The sequence below is a fragment of the Accipiter gentilis genome, chromosome 12 (assembly GCF_929443795.1).
Source record: "Accipiter gentilis chromosome 12, bAccGen1.1, whole genome shotgun sequence".
NCBI lineage: Eukaryota > Metazoa > Chordata > Aves > Accipitriformes > Accipitridae > Astur > Astur gentilis.
The window spans coordinates 12,990,862-13,011,054 of NC_064891.1; the positions used below are offsets into that span (position 1 = coordinate 12,990,862).

Here is a 20,193-nt window from a genome sequence, read left to right on the forward strand (position 1 = left end):
GCTCAAGTAGTAACGGCGTGAGGCGGTGGGCTGCCCGCCAGCAAGGTAGTTTTCGCTAAAACGGCCCAAACGCAAAAGCGGTGCACATCTCGCGTGAAGCTCGGTCATTGTTTTAAGAAATGCTCAGCCCTACACTGGAAACGGTTGAAGTTAAAATTTTCAGGTAAAAAGAGGCTCTTTTGACTGGTTTACCGATGATAAAAGCGAGTCAGGATTTCCAAAGTGTTCCAGACGTCTCTGCCTTAGGCTTGACTGGTTTAATTCTGCATGGTGTCAAACTAAAAAAACAGTGGGAAGATGTTAAAGACACCCATTGCATGTAATCAGAGCTAATTATACTCTAGATACCAGTCACAGAGATTCTTGCTGTAGAGACGTGTTACTGCTTTTCTTATTACAAGATTTTTCAGTGCATTATGCCATAGGGAAAATTATTCTATGACAAAACTGCAGTGCCCTTAAAGTTGGGGCAGAGCATGTGTGGTTTTATGCACAGAGTATGCAGAACAGTACGTACACAGAGACTACATGTGTTGATTTATATATACAATAAAGCTATTCCTTTGTTGACATACTGCTGAGATGCCATTTTTCTCTTGCTTTAAACTTTTCCGAAGCATTATGTGGCAATCAGTATAAATTTGCATGAATCTGTATTCAAAAACGCAGGTCCTACTGAAATTGAAATTCATATAAGTTTTCCAGTTACTTCAGAGACAGTGGACTTTAAATCCACGTATGACAGCTTAGATAGAATTCTCACTTCCAAGCATCATTAAGTAGTCTCTTAGTTATAAAACGCTCATTACCTCCCACTGTACTGTTTTCAGTATCAGCCATAGTTCTCCCTTTGTTGTTTTCCATATGTACAAAATTTGTGGTCGTGAAGCACAGGAAAAGCCAACCAAGTGTTTCACAGAGATAATTTACTCAGCTACAGCTTTGAAGAAAGAATTGGGTTTTGTTTTGTCAGTTTAATTAGTTTGCAACTTGAACTCTTTAGGGAAGTGTTTTTTTATGTCTTTTGTCACATGCAAAAACCTATTGAGCTTCAGTAGAATTACGTACATGGCAGAGCAAATTTTGCTCTCTAAGAAACTAATATTGTGTAGCTACCGTAACTTTGAAGTACTCGGGGTTGTTCATTTAGGACAGTCTAGGTGTCTAGCCTAATTATACATACTGTATCAGTGTTACATATTTTAGAGCATAGCCATGCAATGATCTGTTTGCACCAAACCTCGTATTCTTGCAGGGGCCCTTTCACTTAAGAAATGGTACTGCCCATCTTGTATTCCTTTTTTTTAAAAAAAATAAATCCTCTGTTATTACAGTGGGCTACAGGAATGGACTTTCAATTGCCTCTGGAATTTCCCTTGAGAACAGAACATAAAAGTACAGCTGAAAGTAGATGAGAAATGCTCTTGCTTCCCAAATGTATGCTCAGAGCAAGGCTTCCACATATCAAGATTTATTTTCTTTTCAGGAATAGATAAAAGAAGGGTTTAATATTGGTTCTTAGTTTTTAAAAAGTCACATTCTTGCTTTTTATGTTGCACTTCCCAACGCTAATTGGAATTACGTGTTCTATGGGCTGTGTTTTTCATTATTTGAGTATTGTCTAAATAGAGATTATTTTGCTGTTTCTACAATGAAATGTAATGACCACTCTCTATTCAGTTACCAAAGTCACTGATAATACTTGACTTGGAAGTCATCCTTGCAGAAGCCTTTACGATACATCCCTCCATTTCGAGGGCTAAAATGATGATAACTCTCCAATTACAATATTATATGTTACAGTATATATTTCATGCCATAGAATGTTCAGCTAGACTGTTTCTGTAGTTTGCTTCTGAGAATGCCATGTGAGACAATGACAAAAACCCCTCTTATTAAAGTCATGGTATATCACTATAAGCACTGTGTAGAAAGCCACTCTCTCTACTACACAATACCCCTACAACATGGACTTCTGACAAATCTGATTCCCCTCATTGCCTATGTTAGAGAGGAAATGCCAGTCAAATTTTTCAGGGAATTGAGCATTCCTTCTTGGTACTGAAGGAAAAGGATAATAAAAATTGACAAAATCCTTTTCTCTTTCTCACCATACCGTTACAAAGCCACCAACCCAATATACGTGGTTCCTAATGTGCATTTAGATTAAGTGCTTTTTCTTCATCCTGCCCTTCCTGGTTTACCTGCTTTCTGGACAATTTTGGCCAGCACTTGCTTGCATTTGAACTCTACAGCACAATGATCGTGGAGAAAATTTCCCCTTTGTTTATCTGAAGGAGATAACTACCTGAAAATCAGCCAGGTTGGCAACAAAAGAATCCATTACAAATCTCAAATGTACTTTGTATGCTTTCAGTCTTAGAAATATTTTGTATTTCCAACTGAAACGTGTAGGGAAACAATCTCAGTCACAATAAAATTATGTATAAAAAATTTACCACATTTTGAAGTAACAGGCTGCTACCAGAACATAGTATCAGAACAGGGATATGAGAATCCTTGTCTGATAAGAATTTTAAAATCATTGCTGTGTCTTGGAGGTATGGTTGAGGCTCTGAAATGCCTTATTCAGACAAAAAAAATGCATGAAGCTACATTTCCGAAACACCAGAACAAGCAAGAAACCTAATAATAGTAAAATTGCACCTACAAAATCCTGGGCATGGCTGAATGTTCTCGAAAAGGGATTTCTTTTCATGAGTGATTTACACATTTTTGAAAACATTAATAATGTCAATAATGCAAATATTCCAAAATAATTATTCTTCTCAAAAAATTGTTAATGTTATCAATGTATCAGATAGATCTCAACAGAGCCAAACTGCAGAAAGTGAGGAAGGAAGGATGAGTAGATTGGAAATACCAGGCAGACCAATACAGGGAACCTTGTGCCATCTGTTGTTTCAGCTGTGTAAAGACTTTACAGTCAAAGGCTGCCAATCTAGTACATTTTGTTAACACTGACTTGAATTTACAAGGTTTTGAAGTGATGTCATTTTAATTTACAAAACCGCTTCCTGGAAGTTGCTTAGACAGGAGTAAAGTAATGAAAGGTATACTACTATAAGGACAGAGACTGAACAGAAAAGCCTGAAAGATTTACAGCAAATAGTGAAACATAGCAGATATGGTATTATATTACTGAACGTGCTAGATTATTCTTCATACTCTTTTTTTTTTAGGACATGGATTTAATGCCGTAACTATTTCATGTTCCAGTTGGAATTGCAGCCAGAATACAATCCCTCATTCTTTTCACCAGACTGGCTTGATCAAGATAGGGTGGAATTAGACTGGAACAGTTTTTTTTTTTTTTTTATATGGATCAACTACTCTCTGGTGGAATTTTTCTGTCCTCCTCAAAATTATGAGAAATACACAATTAAGATTTTAAAATTTCTATTGGCAGTATTCTTCAGCTGGAAAGAAGAGGTAAAAAAATAGGTTTTCTAAATTGAAATAAGGTGTATAAGGAGCCCACAGCAGTAAATTTCCTTGAAATATTGTCGTAAACATAAGTTCTGTATTTCTCTTTCCCATTTTTTTCAGCTTCTTCAAGTTAGGCAAATGAATGGAGTAAAGATCTGAAATATGAAAACAGCGCAGCTGGCATTCAGCGTACAAAAGTATCAGGAAATATATTCAGATTCTTAGACTGAGCTAGCACAGCAGTAATACTTTCCAGATCTATGAGGCACCTAACAGAGTGGATATGCAAATCAGTAGGAGTGTGATGAGTGGTGGGGAAAAAGGTCATTTAATGAATATGCTCTGGGGTTTTCTCTTATCAGAATTTCTCCGAGAGGTACATTTCAACAGTGTTCATTTGAAAATAAATCTAACCTGCTTGTTGAAAATTGGATTGTTGACCCTAAGACCTTCTTGTTGAAACTAAGTGATTCAGATTTAAGAATCAGCAAGATCCAAGAAACTTATAGTAACAATGTCTCTTGCCGAACAAACTTGTATGTCATATGATTATGCCAAATGATTATTTTCCTGCTTCATAAAAAAGTAAGGGTATCTTCTCTCAAGAGACAAAACTGGTTTTTATTTGCTTGAAGTGACGGGTAAAGAGAGGCAAAAAGACACTCATGGTAATGCTAGAAATAGAATCCAGGTCGTGCAGTACACTGAACCCTTCTCTAACGTGTGTGTGTACTACTTTCATGAAAATTTGGAAGTTGGTGGGAATAGCAACAGTGTAATGAAAGCAAAATTGGCCGCCTTTGCCTCATACTGAGAATTTGCCTACTTGCCAAGAACCCAGTGTTTTCAAGGACATTTAGCTCATACATCAAGGACTTCTATGGAAGTCTAAACAGGTTAATCAGCATGAAGAAGAAAGAAGGAGTGATGTGATGTCACTGATCTGTAAGCAGATCTCAGCCTCAGAACTAATATTATGGTTTAAGGCTTTTAAATGAGATGAGATGAAAAGATAAATTCCTGAGACCTGAGCCTGTAATTTCATGCACGCTGTGCAGCCATTCAGACCCATGCAAAGGGATGGGTATAAAATACTGTGAAATCACCTACTGGAAACCAGGCCCTCAGAGCTGTGTCTTGCAGTTCTATTACGTGGTCTACTTTATGATATTAAAAGGCTACTGAAGTCTCCTGCCAATAAAACCATTAGATAGATACTAGCTACATTTTCAAAGGTCTGCAAAATGTCTGTCTAGACAAAAATGGACAAATACTCTTCTTTTTTTTTTTTTTTTTTTGCATTAAGTGGCAACTGTGTGTACGTTTACATATTTGCACCTGTTATTTCCTTTTTTCTAAGGCAAGCCAGATATGCCTTTAAACAAATCCAATGTCTTTGCACACTTTTGAACAAATCCACAGGATTCAAAGCCTATGCCAATTAAGTTTTATTCCTCTCTTTTCACTCATACTAGTAGAAATTAGAAGTTAACAGAAATGCTACTAGGAAAGGGACTACAGAATCAATTGCCTTATCTGTACATTGCCTTGGGGACTGTATGTAGCTTATAAACTTTAAAAAGTGTACTTTCATAAGATTTGCTTTACTTATCATTTTTATATAAGGCTGGATTTTCTTCCTTAAATTAGTTTCCCTGTCACTGTGTCAGTCAATACTCCTTGAAAACATAAACATGAATCTTAGCCTGTTGCTGAGTGCTGGCAAATAGGCAACTACATGGTAAGTAAATTTATTGTCACAGGACAACATCTTTAACAACTAAGTTTTCTTTTTGGCAGTGCTTCACATATGGGTGGATGAATGCAATGCACCCTACTGTCCCCTTGCTGGTTGACAGAAAAATTTATCACATGGATGGAGTGCAGAGTAGCTCTTATTTTAGCAAATTAGCAATGATTTCAGTCCTGTGCAAGTAATTAAGTCTGAATACATTTGGACACAGTTCGATCTTTCTGTAATTGGGGGAGCAGGATTTGAGTCACTGTGGGGATCAGAATGGGGAAGCAGGACATAATAAAAATAATAGCAAGAGACAAAAAGTTCATGTGATGAATTAAAACAGTTCACAATGATTTTTAAACTCAGAAACAAGTGGATTTTTCACATTGCTTTGTGAATTGGTGTTGTAATATATTTTAAGTTGTGGACACATTCTCCCTTGTGACACCTTGGCAGAAAGAAAGTTAAACAGCAGCTTACCATTATGAAAGACAAATCTGACTGACAAGCATGGCTCCCTGAGGAGGAGAAAATCCTTCATCCTCGTTTGCACCATTCAAAGGTCCGTTGTCCAGGATGTCTGGTGATTTTGACTGAAAGATTACCTGATTCTGTCATAGTTCAGAGCCTAATTTTCTTAAATCGCATCAGAACCCTTGGATAAATACCATCTGGTACTAACTACTTGCCATACCTCAAAGCATTAAATTCCTCTTGTTGGAAGAGGAGCAAATACCACAGCACACTGTGTTGATTGAAAATGTAATCTTTCCTTTCATGGGCTGCTGTGGAATAGGTGATAATAGTCGACCACAGGTGCTAACTATTTGAGTGACAGCAACTCAGTGGGTCATCCAAAACTGCTTCTTTGCTACATTGGAGGAATGGGAAATTAGGAGGGGAGGAGATTAAAAGAAGATCCTGCTAAGTAGTGTAACTATGCTGTGAGTGGGAGTACATCCTTCTGCAGAGCTCCCAAGTAATTTGTGGTCAAGTGAAAAAATGGTTCAGTATCTGGTATGGCAAAAATTGTGTTTCCAGCTCCACCAAATAATTCTTACCCTTGAAATTTTTTGCTGTTCAGTGCACAGTGAAGCACTGGGCACTTTGAATATCATCATTCTCAAGTGACCAGGAGATAATACTGGCAACTGGTGGATTAGTCTTAAGTCTCTTGGTAATAAACTTCTTATGAAGAGGCCACATCTTATCTCTGAAATAAGATGTGCTCAGAGACATTCATTAGGAATTAATCAGAATCGGTATGAAACACAGTGAAGCTATATACTTGTCTGATTAAAGCAGCCACAAGATGCCAACAGCCTGCTTTTGCATAGCACACAATGCATTTAACTCCTGCCAAAATCAGGTGTCCTACAAGGCTGGGGATCCCATATACGTCTTCTGTGTTACGAAACGAAAAAAATTCCTATATAAACTTTTGTTGCAGTTTTCCTGCCGTGTATATAAGAAAAGCCACGGTTCAGAAAAGGGAGCAAGGAAATGCCAAAGTGTCTAGCAGTTGAGAGGTGCTCAATAACAGAAAGAAAGAAAATAACGAACAGGATGTTTCTGTGAGAAGAGACTACACTTGCTGGTAACAGTCTTCATAGTGACTGACAGGGAAAATGGAAAATTGTGGAAAAAGGGAGACATGACAGTACTTAAATTATTCCCTGAAGCCAATTTAAAATATAGTGAAGCTGCAATATCTTTTGCCATGAAAATTAGAGTAACTCTACTGTTGTTGGTAACAGGTAGATGTCCCATTCAATTAATATGTGTTTTGGGGAGGAAGATGGTTATAGAAAGTGAAAGTAAGGGTTAAAGAACCTCAGCACTCCTGTCTTTCAGCAATCCCTGTGGTACCTCAGCATGTGTGACGAGGTGCTGACGTAGAGGGATGGAGGTCAGATGTCTGACTTCACTTTCCGACTTCAGGAAAGCAAAAACCTTTAAGGGTATTGTCACTTTTTTGGTGAATTCAGGTCAATGCAAACCTTGCAATCACTTTTAGTGGAGTTTGAATTTCATATTTGGCTTTTAATAAAAACTATAACCCACGTTCATGAAAAGCTGGAAGAAATTTTCCCAGGGTTTCAGAACACAGCCAAATCCAGATGGACTGGTACCTCAGACAAATTAAGGAGAAAAAGTAAATCTCAGGAGACACTCATAGGTTGCATTAATTTTTAAAACACCCATGTCCTGGTTTTTAGGAGTAAACAGAAACTACAGTTCCCACTAAAACTCAGAAAATGAGACCTAATATGCTTATTCAGCAGAAGAGCAGTAGAAGGGAAACTCTTCTGCAGTAACAGGACAGACAGACATAAGGAAAGGTCTTTCATGCAGAAAACATTTCAATGCCCATAATAGAGGTATTTCCATCTGCCTCAATATTTTTCATTACATTACTACAGTTGCTGTGTGGAAGTTGTCTGCAACAATGAAGTCTTTGTCTAGGAATACCACCTCCTGGCTTCTAGATTCAACTAACAGGGATTTGATACCAATAGAGACCTCAAATAAAATTTCATTTTAATAGCGAGAGGTAAACACTGAAAAATTGGAATACTGAGCTTCAAAATTAGTCTACAAGGGAAAAGTGGTACATATGGTTTTCTTATCAGATGAAACAGCTGTTGACAGAAATATGTGCCTGGCAGGTCAGAGATTTTGGAAAATTAGGAATCTGCACATTGTGGATTTTGATGTGGGCATGGAATTCATTTGAAGAGACCCAAAGATTGTTCAAGGGCTTGTTAATAACACACGTGTAAATATACATCCTGGGTGTACAAACAGTATGTTAAAAGACATACAGGAGTATTTTTAAAAATTGCAAAAATAAAAATGTGGCCAAAATTGGATTCCGAAATTAATAAAATCTCTTCTACTTACATAATCATAAAAAAAATAACTAACCTGCAGTATTAGATTAAAAAATTTCAAGAGCCTTACACACTCAAACTTTCTGTTTTTGAAATTATGTCATAAGCCATCAAAGGGGAACCCTTTAACTTCTTAACAGTCAAGGCACTTTCACTTTGAAACAGGCTATTAGCTTTGTCCATTTTTGAACAGTTCATTGTCAGATTCAGATAGTTCTTAACATAATTCTGTATAATTTCAGGAAGCCTTTTGGCAAGAGTGAATCTGTTAGGTTACCCATTCTGTCTGACACTCAGAAACGGAAAGGATTGATTGCACGTGAGTATAGGACTATCTGATAGAAATGGTCTCTCAGTCATACATGCGTGACAGAAATATATCTTGACTACTCTGTTCTTTCTTCTTGACACTTTGTAATGAAGATCCTTGTATCAGATAAAAGACACCCCAGATTACATACATTTGCATTATAAAAAGGGGAGGGTGAAAATTATTGTGAACACAAGCAAAATTCTAAAAAGGCCAACAATGATACACAGACTTGTCCAAAACCAATGAGATACATAGGAGAAAATGAAAAAGATTTTGGGGAGGAGGCAACAGTTTGTTCTGGTCATCTTTGGAGATGACGTCACCACAGAAATGAGGTAGATATTGAGATGGAGTGGAAGGAAGAAAGCACGAGTGTCTCAGCATTTTTGTCCTTTTCTCCCCGTGACACCCCCACAGTTAATACAACACAGCTCATTAGATCATGAAAAGACTGCTAGACACTTTCCTTAACAGTATCTCCCTGTAGCCCCATTAGATTCCCCATTGTCTGGTTATGCTGAGCCAATTAAATAATCAGCATCCAGTTTTGCGGAAACCACAAATAAAATCCAGATAAAAGGCACTAGGATATCCTTCTGCAGGAACTGAAAGATCCATATGACAAACTGAGATGTTAAACCTCACTCTTCATCCCATGAAGAAAAATAAGTGGGAAATTTTGTGTACCATGGAATATAAAGCTCACTGTTCCCATGTAAGTTCCCTACTTGCATTCCTTTACTTTGCCCATCTTTCCTCTTGTCCTCTACGCTGCCATCCCGACTCAGTGGAGCAAAAACTATTAGTAGTTCTCACTGAGGCATTTGGAGCCAGTTCAGCAGCAAAGCCCCATCAGAGAATACCTGTCACTGCTGTGGATTCTGTCTGAAAGTGGGGGAGGAGATGTGTCCCGGTTTCCACGCGGGAAATGAGAAGAGAAATGTTACCTGGGCATTTTGGATCAATCCTTGCTGCATCTGACATACCATTTTACTGGACTTCAGTCAAAGTTTTGATTGTTCTCTTCTGCCCTCTCAGCCACTCTCTGTTTTGTATAAACTTTTTCTTCCATTTGTCTCCTCTACCTTTTTCTCCTCCTTGTATTATATTCTTATATTTGTTTTCTCCTGTGGTCCCTTAGAGCTATCAGATCCCTCAGATAGATACTCTCTGCCATGCAGTGCTGAAGAAGAGAAGCTCTACCCAAACTAGCCTAGATAAGAAAAGAAAAATCTGTATTTTATAGTATCCATTTATCGTCTCTTTTCACATACTTATCTTGAAAGTTTTTTCCTTCTGCTTCTTATACAGATACACAGTCACTATCTCATACAGTCCCCTTTTCCCTGTTGCAGGGCCTTGGAGTACAACAGTACAGAACATACAATATAATCCTAGACTATAAATACATATATAAAACATACCAGTCACTATAGTGCTGCTTCTGACCTTACTTTCCAGTCCTCTTCTGTCGCTTTGCCTTCTGATACCCATGCGTGGCCCAGAATATAAAATACTCTTAATGTAGGAGGGTGGACCTAACCAACATGTCTGAGATGGTTTGACAAACCCTGATTGCTAAATTATAACCAAGATGCAAGACAGCGAAAGGAAAAGAAAGGTGAAAACATTGCAAAATACATCGCAGGCCCTCAAACGGTGAATGAAATCCTGAAAGAGAACAGCAGAAAACAAGAAAACAAAAATGTTATGCCCAGGAAGTGATAAATAAATAAATAAGCAACTTACATAAAAAGAAATAATGAAAATATCTTCCTGTGGTTTCTAGTATCTGACAACACACCAGGTCCCTTAGCCAACAATTCATTAGCATTTGTTAGGCATGGGTCAAAACTTCGAAGTATTGAGATCTGAATTAGAAACTTTTCTCACCTCAGAAATCAAAAGTTACTCCCTTGCAGCAATAGAATATAAATCAAATGAAGGAAATTGGGTGGAGCACTACTGCAATGCTTTAATCGGTGCATGCTGTTTTGTTACACCAAGTAGCTGTTTAACAGAAATACCCTCTGATGTCTATTTACAATTATAACTGATTTTTTAATACTGATGCAAAATTGTGGGGATTTGTGAATACTGTCAATTTGCTTAGCTGCTGGATTGAAGCAGAGTAGAAATAGGAGATGTAATGACAACAAATGTCAGGAGCATTGTACACAAACCCGACTGACAGTTCAAGAGAAACAGACCCAATCAGAGCATAAACATAGCCTTAAATATTATTAAAACGGTACATTGGGTCATTCATGCCACTTGATTACTTAACATTTGTAACCATATGGGACAAGGACTTGACATGAAGAATGGAGTGGCTTTTGCACAATGGACTATTCAAATTGAAAAATTGGCCAAGTGCATGATGGGCAGTTTGCCTTCCTTTGAAGCATCTTGCATTTGCCAAGCAGAGTGAAGAATATTGGACTTGATGGATCATTGGCTTAATGGAGCATGGCAGATCCTATGTTCCTATTAAAACTGACTGGTGGAGGGCATTGTTCCAAACACAAATTTGGTATTAAAAGTAAATGTATATATTCTTCTGAGCTTCCCTATATTAAAAAATTACAAGTTGCCCGATTTGTGTTAAAACTTATTAATTTTATGTAACTTGATTTTTTTAGTGCTGCACTCTGATTTACAGATGAGCTCAGAATAACAATAATTTCTTGTGAGACTGAGTGAGAAGAAAAAGAGCTATTCTGAAATCTAAAAGGGAATACTGGTGTTGCTGAATTATTTTGAATGTCAAATTTCTATCTTGCTTTGCTAGAACAAGATCATGTGAGAGGAGGCTGTTTTTCTAAATTGCCATGTAAACAAGCAAGTAAGGTGTTAAGATTTGTGTAGCTGAGAAATGCAGGGGTCTTGTGACACAAGAAGTACTTCTAGCTAAAATGAAGGATATAGTCTCGGGAAACCAGAGATACAATTCAAAGATCACTGTCTTTATTATCTTTCAGCAAGTATAATGCCACAAACCTACTTAGCTCACAGCCATAAAACCTCTTATCAGAATTAACCCAAAATTAAGAAATAAAGAAACATTTAAACCTTTTTACAGGCAAAGACAGGGCTGGAATGGATAAATATCTCAGAATTACATCATCCTCTACTGTAATCTTTGTGGCAGGTCCAAACCCTCAGCAAAGGGGCAAGGAAGGGCATCTTGTATTGTTGCCTGTCTGCCAGTTAGTGCTACAGAATCCTCTCCCTAAATTTACAGGGACCCGTCTTGAAATTATTTAGGTGTTTTACATGCTCCCCTCTCCTCCATTGTTAGAAAGCTATTTTAGGACCTTACCTCTCCATCCAAATAACTCCTTTTCCATGGCCGGTCCCCTGCTGAACACCATCATTGTGGTCTGGTGACTACATGCAGTAACACAGCACCACACAGCTGATGTGTGCGTGTCATTTTTTCAGGGCACAAGCTACAAAACTATTGCAGTAATAAATGCAAAAAGCCTTTAAAATTCATCTACCTCCAAGTCATTTACATCATAATTATTAAATTACTTCAGAGCTCGGGTGAACATCCTGCAGTGAGCAGTAATAGGAGCGAAGGAGAGTATCTCACTGCCTAACTTCTGGTATCTAATTTAAGTAATGAATTAAGAGTCTGTATTCTTAGCTTCTTTACATATCAGTGGAGAGAAGGAGCGGCTCTTCCAAACAGTCATTCTAAATGCCCGCGTTAGGGAATGTAACAAGAGCTTTCCAATTTAGCCACCTGTATTTGGTCCCTAAAGTCAGGTGGTGCATTGTAGTCAGGAAGGGGAAGTTGTAACAGGAATTGAAAATCCTTGCTCTGACAGAGGATATAACTTTATATCAGCAACAAAATGGAGATGGGAGAATTCTAGAATTTTGTGAAACACAGGAGTGCCGAGGTCACTGTATTTTAACATGGATTTTATGTGATGTCATAGCTGGACTAATAGAGGTCATTTGTAACGGCTAACACTCAACTTATGATTCTATCTTGATCCTTTTACTAACAAATCATATTTTAAAACCTTGAAATAGGAACAGAAATGAAGCCAAAACTGAAAGGCTGAGGCAATTTTTTAGGTCCAGAGCTCACTTTCCAAAGACTTGGTTTCTTTTCTTAAATACATTGCCAATCATGTTTTAATTTTTAGCAACATAAGAAAAAAAAGTTCAACGCAAAAATTTATGTTACTCTTGATACTTCCTTTTTTCTCTGTGCTTTCCTCTTTATCCTTCTTTAAAAAAAGTATATATATGTTTTTTTACATGTATGCCATATGTATGTACATATATATAAACTTACACAGAGGTTTTGAAAGAACAGTTCTGTCTGACATCCTCTGAACTGTCAGCTTCACAACATCCTTCTTGGGAAGAGGAGCAATTAGATTTGGTAACTTGTTTTTTTGTCAAAGTGAGTTCATGGGTTTTTTTACTGAAGTGAAAGAGAAGAATTTACAAACATGGAGAGAAAGAGGTCAAAGGCTATCAGAAGTGAAGAAAAAACAGCTACTGCCAATGGTGCTTGAACTTCAGATGTTGGTAAGTCACACAGAACAGAAGAATAGAAGGTTTGCTTTTCCAGCTTTATCTAAGTTTTTCTGTATTATCACAGGCATATTAGAAGCATATTAAGCACTTTGAGACACCAGCCCTACTAGAATCTATTGCTGGAAGTGGGTTTTTAGATGGCAAAAGGGTTACTGTAAGATTTGTTCTGACTCCTATCAGATTCGGACACTTCCCTGGGAGAAGGACGCAAGGAAAATGTAGGTGGAGGCTATGAGGAAGAAAATGAAAAAGAAACATAATGTCCTAGAGATGGTATATGAGATTACCATCCTCTGACAGAAAAGTCAGGAAAATGCTGATGCCATCTGGTTCAACATTTGCATCTGAGCAGTGTATCTGTCAGCTTCAGATAAATGAAAGCTGAACAGCATTATGGTGACTCCTGTACCAAATTATTTTTTTAATAGTGAAAAATCCAGAAAGGTGTTGGCCATTTCTACTTGAATCTGATAATAAAAGCAAGCTTCCAATGACCAGTTTGGAAATTTCATGAAAATTCTGGCTTCATGCTATTTTATAAGCTCTTCAAGGGACTTGAATACTCTTAAGTGGCAATTATTTCCGCCAGACCACTTGCGTGCTTTTTTGTTCCAGTAATTGGCTTCTTTCTAATCTAAAATTACATAATATATTTGCAAACAAAAAATATTTTCAAACACTTCCCCTCTTTTCTGGACATTTAAAAAATTCAGTCTAGACTACTAGTTAACCATTCTGTTGCTGTTCAGAGCTGCAGAGATAATGTAGCTGGATGACATTTAGATGTGCAGAAGAAAATTGCCCTGATTCAGATTTCATTTGAACATCACAGCATGTGGAGCCACTCCAATGATTTTAGCTTCAAAATGCCATTTTTTATTAAGAAAGTGCTTCTGTCCTCAGTTTTTACATAAGATAAACAAGAGTTTATGGGAATAATAAAACACAGTTTTACTTAATTGTGAGACCATTGTTTATGATGGGCAAGATTTATTCTCACTTCAGGTGCTAAAGAAGTATTTTTGAGTCTTGTCTGGAGAGATCTGGAGCAGGAAATCTGTTTTAAAGCCTATTAAAAATCTGTTTCTGGACAAAACTAGTTCCTATGTACTTGCCTGTTGTAGGGCATGCATACTGAAAAGGGATCACACCCGCATTTGCTGATGACTCACTTCAAAGTAAAAAGCTTGCAGGATTTAGCTTCCACCGTCCAGTAATACCACACTCAGGCAAAGAGCTTCACTTGCAAGGACTGACATGAACATGATGAGCGGGCATTGCTTATCAGGGCCCATGAGCAAAGTACAGAAAGGAGACCTGAGTATATCTGAATTTTGTGCTTCTTAAAAGTGTTTCCATTTTAGACCTTTCAACTTTGTGCAAGTATTTCCTTGGGAATGGTCATGTTGCCATAACATACAGATGATTAATGCTTACAGAGTGCTTTATTTTTTCGAAGAGCTTGAAGAACATAAATGATTGTTATACTGTACCCACTACTCAAAATGTTAAGCAAAATCTAAGTTCATAACAAGTTTAGGGCCATATCATCTGCTCCACAGCAAAAAGGCTTGAAATTACTTTCAAAAGCAGTCATATCTGGCAGCTATAAAGAGAAGATGATCACTTCTTCTCTTTACAGCAGCCAGAGAAGACACTGAAAAGGCATACGCTGTCACAAATAACAAATTCCCTGTCATAGGACATGCAAGATTTTGGGACAGGTGAAAACGATACGCAAAGTGGTAGCTTTTCACACTGATGACATCTTGGGCACAAACTTAAGTCATTTATGAAAACCCTGATGGTGAAAGTGGAGATATCAAAGAAGATTGTGGGTAATAAGCCAAGACAGTTGCGTGAAGAGGTTGCTTCTCAAATTGCCTGGCCTGATGCCTTCTGCTTCCTGAATGTGTTTCTTTGGAGCATGTAGGTAAACAGTTACATCCCTTGGTGCTGGATATGCCTGCAAAAGCCTCCCATCTTCCAGAACACAGTGAAACCTAAGGTTTACTACAGCTTTCAGGTTGTAGGGATTTATGAGAAGCTTGCCCTCATCTGTGCAGTTCTGTGCAGACAGGGAATATGAGGTCTCAAGGGCTTTCTTTTTTATTAGAACAAAAACATTAGTTTTATGAGCTTTTAAGTAAAGCATTGCCAAAAAGCAAAAAGTATTAGTTGATATAAAATATGCATACATCTTTATCTCTGCATGAGAAATTATATTATTTTCATTAATTTTCCAGGATAAAAAGTAACTTTGACATACATTTAAAATCAGGACAGGCTGGGCATAAGGAAAATAAAACTTCCTGTGTGAGTGCTGATCTCAAACAACCAAAATGTTCATTTCTCATTCACTAATTCACAGCTCAGGAAAATATATTTGGGTCATTGCCCAGCTCCTTTTGCCCTGAATTTGGATTGGCCATCTTGCTGCTGTATTAACAGCTACTGCTGTCTTCCAGGGAATGCTTCTGGGAATACATTTTTGTATTGTGATTGCAATAACAGTAAATACAACTGGCCTTTCAGATTATGAAATACTGAATGTGTACAGTTCACTCCACTTAGTGCTCGCTGCTTTTTAAATGTATTTTCTCTCCTGCCTTTTTAGACAGGTCAATAGGTTGGCCAAATGTGATGAGAGTTTCTTAGTTAGGTTGTAGGATTTGTGTATTAATATAAATCCATTACTAGTGTACAAAATAACTTATAAATTGTGCATTGAACTTTCTTACCTAGGAAACTATTCAATAACCAATTTAAGGTAATAATATAGTGTAGCGGGGGTTGATTGTAAGATGCCACATTTAAATGAAGATCTACTTCTCTACATTAGAGGTCTCGGAAACCGTAGAAGTTTAGGACTAGGTATAATCCCAGCCATCAATTCCATTCTCTGGGATCAAGTCTAGTAACTCACCGATATTTGTATAGCTTGTTCTTAGGCACATCCAGCAATGCAGATTCCACAAATTCTATAAATAGCCTCTTTTAGTGCTAAAATGTAATTAGAAAGTTATTCCTAGTATTTAAGATGGATTTTTCCCTTGCCATAAAGTAGATTAATTCTTGTTCTGTTCTTGCTGTCATGCAGACTAACAGTTGGTCACCATGCTTTCATGACAATTCTTTACACATTTTGTGTCACCCATCTTTCTCCATATCTTCACTTTGCCATGCAGAAGAAGTTCTTTTTTTTTCAGCTCTTCTTCAGAGGCCTTATTTTCTAAACCTCTCACCACTTGCTCACTTCTCCAATTTATCCTTTTTGACACTGAGATTGGTACTCAAATAAGGAAGCATTATGTTCCAGTGTAGGCCATATCAAGTTCCAAGTACAACTGAGTACCTTACTTACATGCTATATTTCTGTGGGTACCTCCTAGAACAGTTGCTGTTCTTCTGTTAGAGAGAGTTACATAAAAGCATTCCCTATGCTTATCATTTAGGCTGTTAATTAAAGCATTAAATAAGCCCACATCCTGGTCTGACACAGTCAAGAGCCAATTTTGAAACTATTATTTTGAATATGAGCTTTCAACACTTACCTAATAACAACATCATCTTGTCCAGTGTTTCTTAATTTTCATGTGAGAATGACACACATGTCTTGATGTAGTAAAACTGTATCGACAATCTTAATTAAAGTGAAGTTATACCATACTTACAGGTTAACCACTATCCATTAGGCTGGATGGTCCATCTATAAAATAGAGGAGCTGGACTTGACCTGTATTGGTCGAGTCCACATTGGCTGATTTTATCTCCTTATTGTCCTCTGGATGAATACAAAATGAGTACTCTATAATTTGTTCCATTATCAAAGCACCATCGGCTGGTCTGTAATTCTTCCAGTCCTGTTCTCCTGACCTCTCTCTAGTGAATATTAAGAGGTAGTTGGGAGCAGCAGGAAGGGAAAGTGAGCCAGAAACCATGGGGTGACGACAAAACAAGGGCGGGCAGTGACCTCACCATCTTGGCTGCAGTCTCCCAGGACGCCAGCAAGGCAGGGCAGGTCTGGTAACACCAGGGTCAGCCACAGCCCTGTGGACTGCCAGGCAAGCCCGTAGTGATGGGGCAGGTCCAAGATCAAGCCAGGAAGCCAATTCAGCAGGGCGAGGTCAAGACCGGCCAAGTACAAGGCTGGGTACCTACGACATAGCTCAGGCACAGGCTGAAGATGAAGACCCTGACCATAAATGCACCTTCCAAGTGAAGGAGGAAGCCCTGATGTGGCTTCCCACAGCTGTCCGTCACCTAAGCCTGACCCAACATTATATGGCTATGGGTAGATGGCATTTCAGAGCTGGCCTACCTTTCTCGGATGCCTCAGAGGAGTGTAAGGGGTTGCAGAGTCTCTGGTGCACGCAGGGCCCTCACAATGGCTGGCTCTTGGTAACTTATTTCCCTCCTCTCCCCCACTTTTTTTTAATTTCATTGTACCATGTGTAAATTGGAGTTTTTCACTGAAACCATTCTGACCTCATTTGACCTAGTTTGAGTGGAGCCACAGCACCTTAACATTACAGTTTTCTGAAGTCATAGGCTTCAAGGACATTCTCCCTCCAGGTAGCTTGCACTGGTAGCACTTATCCACATGCCCATATTTCCATAGGTTGGTATGTACATAATTACATTCACACTGGGAGGACTGTTATACTTCTATTATCCAAGCCCAGTGATACAGCTTTTATATGTAAAAAAAAGTATTTGTAAGTCTCTTTCTTCTTTTTTTTTACCCCAGTTACCTCTTGCCTGCAACTCACCCTGTAAGGAAGGGAAGTATCAGGCTGCTTCAGTATCTCTAGGCAGGTAATATAAACAGAGAGGTTGTAAGTGTTCTTAAGGACAATGAAACTATTTCTGTAGCCATTAATAATAAGTAAATAATTGTTGAATTGGTAAGAACAGAAGATCTAGCCTATTCAAGCACTATTTTTAAATGATCACAGTTCTAGCAGCTTGGTATTGGACTGCTTTGCTTTTGCATATGCATTTATCAACAATTTTGAAGGTAATATAACTGGTTTAGCAAGAAAAATATTGTATGTTTTCATTGGCAGGCATGCAACATTTTTTTCACTAAAGATGTAAAGACAGGCATGGGGTTGAATGTACAAACTAAGATTAACAGTATAACTTTACCATCTGATAAAGCTCGCAAGCCCTTATATGCAAACCAGCTAGCTGAAGGAGATGCAAAATACTTGGCCGCACAGAATATGTCCACACCCTTTTTAGAAACACATAAAAGAAACTTTTATTAAAACAACATTTCTTCAGAATCTGGAAGAGGAGAGTGCCTGCCTCGGTAGACAGATACATAGAAAGAGGCATGTGAGGGCTGTCACCTGCTCCAATGTGGCTGAAGACGTTAGTGACAAAAAGTTGTTACCACCTAATGGTTGTTTAATCCGCCATGCAGAACTACCTAGCAGTTAGCTTAGCTCTCTGTGGACAAATAACCACCTTACAAAGATCTCGATTCGACACTACCTAGCAGTTCTGCTGGCAACTTCGGTGAAGCAGCTGAGTGACTTGGTGCGTAATCTGTTCTCCCAGTACCACGTCCAGGTGGCTTAGAGACCTGCCGGCAGGTCACAGCTGTGTGGGGCTGGCTGCAGCACTGCTGCTTCTGCTCTACCTGCCCGTGAAGGGGTAGACTGAATCGATTTCCAGAACGAATAGTCAGGCTTTTCAGAATGAGTATATCCACTCCTCGCCAGTTCTGAGAAAAGTGCTTGCTGGGGAATTGCAGCTTTGCCTCATTCTTTCTTCCTGTTTTGCCACAAGTCATAGTGATGGGCTGAAATAATGTCACTTGTCCTGATAATAAGAAATGCTTATTTCCTTGCCACTGTGAAGTAAAACAATAAGTTGCTTTAAGATAATATTTGCCTCTAACCACACTTAGACAATGCACTGAATTTCCACTGAGAGGCTAAACTAATGCTTTAAACTCAGCTCCGTGGGTTATTTATAGATCCTCTGCTGGCTGGTGATAATGATCCTCCTCAGGCTTAAGTCACTGGCAGAATAATCCCTTGAATTCAAGACTTTTTATTAATCGTTCATGTATTTTTGCTTTGTGGGAGGAGAGCTACGTCCTACCTGCGTGCTCGGATGCTATTAACAAAACACCTCAAACAGCGTATTGTATTTTTCCAAAGGAGTCTTACTTCAGAGAACAGGGACCTATAGTACTTTGGCTCCTACAAACCTAATCCCAAGAAACTGCACAAGCAATGGGTTTTATCTTGAGAATATACTTGCTCAGAACCACTATTACTGTCCTCCACATGCCCACAGCTGCAACAGTCAAGAGTAGTCGTCTCAAACCATACAGTCAAGCAGCTGTGTTGTCTGAGTATTCAACACTGTAAAATACGAAAATAATTATTTTCCTCTTTTTTAAATTTTTTTAATTAATTTGGACAGTAGCAAGCACTAATCAGATAATAGGAAGGATTGCTCATTATTCACAAAGAAGCAGACACAGAACAAATGCTCCCCCTTCTTTAATGTGCCTTTGGGAACAAAGAAGCAGGCAAATTGGAGCAGAGAGTCTTATAGTCTTCACAAGGAAGGATTGATGAAGCCTTTGCTATACAGCTTCTTTTACCAGCCTCGCTCAAGTCTCTTCCGTGATGTCCTCGCTAACAGAGCGGTGCAGGTGTTACACAGGTACTTGGGAGCAGGAGTGCAAAATGCAGAGAGAGTCATCGCTGTGTCCCACTGCCACGCCAGCAGCCCTTTGGATGCTGTGGCTTCAGGCTTCACTCTGGGCTGTGATGCCACTGCTCCTACTGCTGCAGTGAGACCGGGAGGCTCCAGAAGACATTGGTTTCCGTGTATTGCAGTGTCTGACCCCTCATATTTCTTGCAGAACCTGCTGAAAAATGGTTAAGAAAGTAATTCTCTGCTGTTGTTCCCCTAAGGAATGTATAAGTTTCTAGGAGGAAAAGAATGTTCTTTGTGCTGATTTATAGAAAGAGGATGCATTTATTTTTTTTTCTTTAAATGTTTAGCCAGGTTTTATTTTCAAGTGAACAGCATACTGGAAAACTGGTATTTTCCCATGTTATTAAAATTGTCATAATTTTATTTCCTTCACTAAATTTTACCCAGTTTTCTGCAAAGCATTTGAAAAATCATTGGCATTACAGATTCCTTACCAGCAATTCCACTGAGAATGCAATGAGAAAGCAAATGGCAGATTATTTCCC

The 20,193-nt window shown here is 38.4% G+C and overlaps 1 protein-coding gene and 1 long non-coding RNA gene across 2 annotated transcripts in view; one reads left to right on the top strand and one right to left on the bottom strand.

Moving 5' to 3' along the window:
• The window catches only part of TRPC3 (transient receptor potential cation channel subfamily C member 3), a 66,491-nt gene extending 46,632 nt beyond the window's left edge, over positions 1-19,859 (bottom strand). Inside the window, exon 1 of the mRNA XM_049815161.1 lies at positions 16,636-19,859. The gene's annotated coding sequence lies outside the window, so the exon portion shown is untranslated. The remainder of the gene's footprint in view (positions 1-16,635) is intronic.
• On the top strand, positions 74-8,064 carry LOC126044866 (uncharacterized). Its single transcript, XR_007507800.1, has 2 exons — positions 74-163; positions 3,204-8,064. It is a non-coding gene; the product is annotated as an uncharacterized LOC126044866 (long non-coding RNA).
• Positions 19,860-20,193: the final 334 nt, after the last annotated feature.